Source organism: Epinephelus moara, chromosome 21 (assembly GCF_006386435.1).
Source record: "Epinephelus moara isolate mb chromosome 21, YSFRI_EMoa_1.0, whole genome shotgun sequence".
NCBI lineage: Eukaryota > Metazoa > Chordata > Actinopteri > Perciformes > Serranidae > Epinephelus > Epinephelus moara.
In genome coordinates this window covers 23,022,625-23,027,153 of record NC_065526.1, presented here as the reverse complement: position 1 = coordinate 23,027,153, position 4,529 = coordinate 23,022,625, and the positions used below count along the sequence as shown (strand labels likewise).

The 4,529-nt window shown below is 38.6% G+C and overlaps 1 long non-coding RNA gene across 1 annotated transcript; it reads right to left on the bottom strand.

The window, feature by feature from the left end:
* Nucleotides 1-1,230: 1,230 nt before the first annotated feature.
* LOC126382837 (uncharacterized) lies at nucleotides 1,231-2,535 on the bottom strand. The gene is made up of 3 exons (XR_007569096.1): nucleotides 2,401-2,535; nucleotides 2,056-2,145; nucleotides 1,231-1,482 (listed from the first exon to the last, which is right to left on the bottom strand). It is a non-coding gene; the product is annotated as an uncharacterized LOC126382837 (long non-coding RNA).
* Between the last annotated feature and the right edge of the window lie 1,994 nt (nucleotides 2,536-4,529).

The following is a 4,529-nucleotide window of genomic DNA, read 5'->3' as shown; positions in this document are numbered from 1 at the left end:
TAATTGAAACCACAAAATATCTCCATAGCTTGTCCGTAGTGATCCAAGTGTCCTGAAGCCCCGACATAAAAAGTTGTTTGGAAAAACATCATTTGAACTCTGTTTTTAGCCTCATTGTAGCCTGTTGTGTTGCTACCCCCTCTCCCCTTGGATCTCTGAAAGTGTTGTGAGGACTCTAAAACTTCACCTGAGCCTCCCTCAGCATATGGGTGAGTAGATAATGGCTGAATTTTCATTTTTGGGTGTGCTATCCCTTTAAATGATGAATTAATGTAATTTTATTATTAAAACACATTTCACACATTGTTTGATTTCACTTTTCTCTTATCATTCATTGGAGGACATTTTTTCAGCCCAGGACACGTCACTACTTCTGCCTTTCAAAATAAGAAAACAAGGTCCTAACAGTAGCTACAAGTAGAAGTAGATACAAAATACACATGGAGATATGATTAATTAATTTACATTTGCAGGAAGTATAAATATATATGAGGGCCCCTGCCTGTATTTCCTAAAGGCTGGCCTGTTTGTCAGGAATACATTCTAACATGTAACAGCAGTAACAGTGTGATAATGGACAGTAAAGAGACAATGCACTCCACATGGACTTTTATTTAAACCAAATTACTTTACATCAAAACACAAAACAGTGCTGCTGTTGGTATAAAAAACAAGGCTGTCTGGCTCCATCTTGTGGCTGCATTATGAAGCACTTGAAACATCAGATCATAAGCAGACATTTGTAAGCACAGGGTATCTCTAAAGACCTGAATCTTTTAATTTAGCTGATACATTTATTTAACTGATATGAATAATAAAGCAGTAGTTACATGAGAAGACTGACGATTGACACCACCGTCTTCTCTGTGGTAAATAAAAAGCTACAACCAGCAGAGAGTTAGCTTAGGGTGAAAACAGCTATAGCCTCACTCTGTACAAAGGTAAGAAACAAAATCCACCTACAGTACCAACACCTCTAAAGCTCACTAATTAACACAGTGTATCTCGTTTGATCAGTCTGTGTAAACATGCCAATTTGTCATTAAAGCGGAGACTCCACAGTGTTGATGCTCTCAGCCAAACCTCCCCCATGAAACTGTTGCTTTTACACTTTTTAAAATGTATCTACAGATGAAACAAAGGAGATATCAAGTGTTAGGGAGCTTTAGGAGGGCTGGTGACTCAGAAGATACCTTAATATTGTAAGTGTATGTGTCATGATCTGCTTCTGATTTCGAAACAAGCAACTCATTGAGGTTAGATAAGATCAGCAGGAAGAGAACGAATTACAAGGTTGTGGGGGAAAAAGTAGGTTACTATACTTTTACATCCAAAATAGAAAACATACGCAACAATTATGAAACAATAAGCAGTATCATTTTCTGTGATGAGATCTGTTCTTGGGGTGATTTTTAGTTGGTTGTCAAGTGGGAACATGGTGTCGGTGTATTGCTCCAATATACCATCAAGACACTACTGGTCCTGGAGAGAGAGAGAGAGAGAGAGAGAGAGAGAGAGAGAGAGAGAGAGAGAGAGAGAGAGAGAGAGAGACACACACACACACACACACACACACACACACACACACACAGTGTAACTTCTGCAATTTACATAAAAGGAAGCTATTGCAAACACCAGCCCCCCTTGAGGTTCATTGTGGTTAATTTCTGCAGACTTTCAATTAAAGTGTGTCTTATTGCGTAAAACTCTTTATCCCACATGCATGACACTAACTCAGCTGTAAGTGTCACGTTTTACTTTGTCTATTTGACAAAGAATACAGCTGCCAGAAACCTAAGACACAAGAGCATTTGGCACATTTTCTTCAGCGATAATCACTGTAGAACGTCCAAGGTTGACGAAAAGTATCATCTCATTTTTTATACACACAGATGCAGCTAAGAAAATGTAGGAAATAAAACTTGTATCCTTTTGTGTCTTTTGTTGAAAGTCTATGTTTGCATGTAAATCACATCTCTCTCAGTTTGTCTCTACATGAAGCACAAATAAAGTTATGTTGGGAAGGAAAATACACTCAGAGTCAAACAAGTTTACCGGGAAGCCACATGCCCCTGGATTCCCGTGACATCCTCCATGTTTGGGCTTTTTCTCCTTTGATTTGTATTTTCTTGTCCAATTCTTCGCCTACAGTGAGACAAAATGAGCATTATAGTGACAAAGTGCGTTACTTCACACAGAACATCACCTTGACGGTTCCATTATGCATTTTAAATTGTAATCTTTGTGGATAGAAATGATTGCAAATCCAAACAGAGCTACTTTTCATACTGTATCTCTCTTTCTCAGCAACATGTTTGACATTCACACCCAAACAGTCCAACAAGGAAACACCATGTGAATCAGTTGATACAGTCAGTGACCAGCATTGAATCTTCTTACCACAACAGCCTGTTGCTGAAGATCATTTCTCTCCAGAGTGGTTGGATCAGTAGAATTGAAGGCTGTGATGAGCAGAAGAGCCTGCAGACACAGCAGGACCAGCAGCACACTTTTGTCCATGGCTTATGAACTGAAGCCCAAACAAAGCCCACATTTATGCTTGCTAACTATAACCAATGTGTACAAAGAGGAAGCTGTAAGAGAATGTCAGCCATGTTGCATTACTATCAGCAAGACGCAAGTCATTATCAGTAAGACACTTGCTGATTGTAAGTGTTGATAAGCAGTGTTGGGCGGAAAGTGACAGATGGAAATACAGCAAAGCGATGTACTTTTTCTTAGCTTCACCAAAAGTGAAGGGGAGAATATGCTCATTTGCTTTCTTGGGGAAAATGCCCACCAGCACCTGAAGCTCAGTAATTAACACTTTGGTTTATGTACATGTTAAATAAAACAGATATAATGTGCTCATTCAACACATTCTCACTCACAACTCATCAAACACCTACACTTGGTCGGTGACCCCACACATCAGACGATGACACTTCAGGAACCTTCTGTCAGTGTTGGATGGTCAGAGACTGGGTGTCAGTCTCATTCCAAAGTCGTCAAAATCCGGCGCTTGGGCAGTGACCTGCAGCGTCAGACACAGACGACAAAAGCTGTTCTTTAACATCGGCATGATACGTGGCCAGTCGCTGTTGTAGTTACAGTGGGAAACATGGCGGGATAAGAACGAAAGTTACCTAACCCTAACCCAGCGCTGCCGATGGGAGAGAGTAACACAAATACAAGGAAGCATCACAGAAATCAAGCAATACAGTTTAAAGAAGTAAATACAAGATATAGAGCTTTATTGTCATTTACTCAAATATGTCACAGCTCAAGTTTTCATGTATTCATGTTGTTTGTGTGCTTGTGTGTGTTCACTTCATTACCTCACGGCTGAATCTTCTGTGTGAATGCAGCAGTCATACAAACAGCCCAGCTGCTAAAAATCATTTAAACTCAAAGACTTTTGGACCAATTTTAGTGCAGTTTGGATTGTTACCATTTACAGAAGTGTGTTTACGAAAGAGAACACCTCATTCTCATACCATTTTGTATCTTTTGTAAATGGAAACTGTAATGTAAACAATGAAGCTCCAAGTATATTTTTCCTGCATTTAAAGTCGTTGCCATGATGTGATTTTGTTTATAATCGTTTACATAAATGAAGACTTGATTAAAAAAAATGACATAATTAGAGCAAACACTTAAAAAAAATGAAGTCTCTCTGTTTGTTTGTTTTACACTGCCAGTAAAACAAATAAATCTGCTTCTTTGGGAAAATTAAATCCAATTAGGCATATATTAGCTTTAATTCAGTTAACAGGTGTTGCCTCTCTCTTGCTACTGTAAATAACCAGCATGGTGTGTGTAGCAGAGATAACATGAGTAACACTTATTGAATGACCACATAAAAATGTGATGTTAAGATAAATTCAAACTGAAACTATCTTCGTCATGATTTTCAGTCTTTGTAATAAAAAAACGACACCCATATTTGATGTACATTGCCACTTACTAGTCATTCTTGGTAATGCAGGTTGAGCATATCAAAAACCTTTATATAGGGGCAACTGTATTGATAAAGGATGCTGTTCTAAATATTATTATCTTACTACATAATGACGAAAACTCTGTCTGTGCGTCTGTTCCACGTTTTTCTCCTCACTGACTTGGTCAATCCATGTGAAATTTGGCACAGTGGTAGAGGGTCATGGGAGGATGCAAATGTAGCTATATTACATCAATTGGCCAAAGGGGGGCGCTATAGCAACCGATTGAAATTGCAAACTTTGAATGGGCATATCTCATGCCCTGTATGTCGTAGAGACAGGAAACTTTGCACAGAGATGCTTCTCCTCGTGAGGAACAAATTTGCCTCAACAACCCATAACTTCAGGTTATATAGATTTTCCACCATTTTGAATTTTTTCAAAAACACTTAAAATCGATCTCTTCCTAGGAAGTTTGACCGATCTGCATGAAACTTGGTGAACATAATCTAGGGACCAATATCTAAAGTTCCCTCTTGGCAAAAGTTGGAAAACTTACTAAAACTGAGCTTCTATAAGGCAATGAAT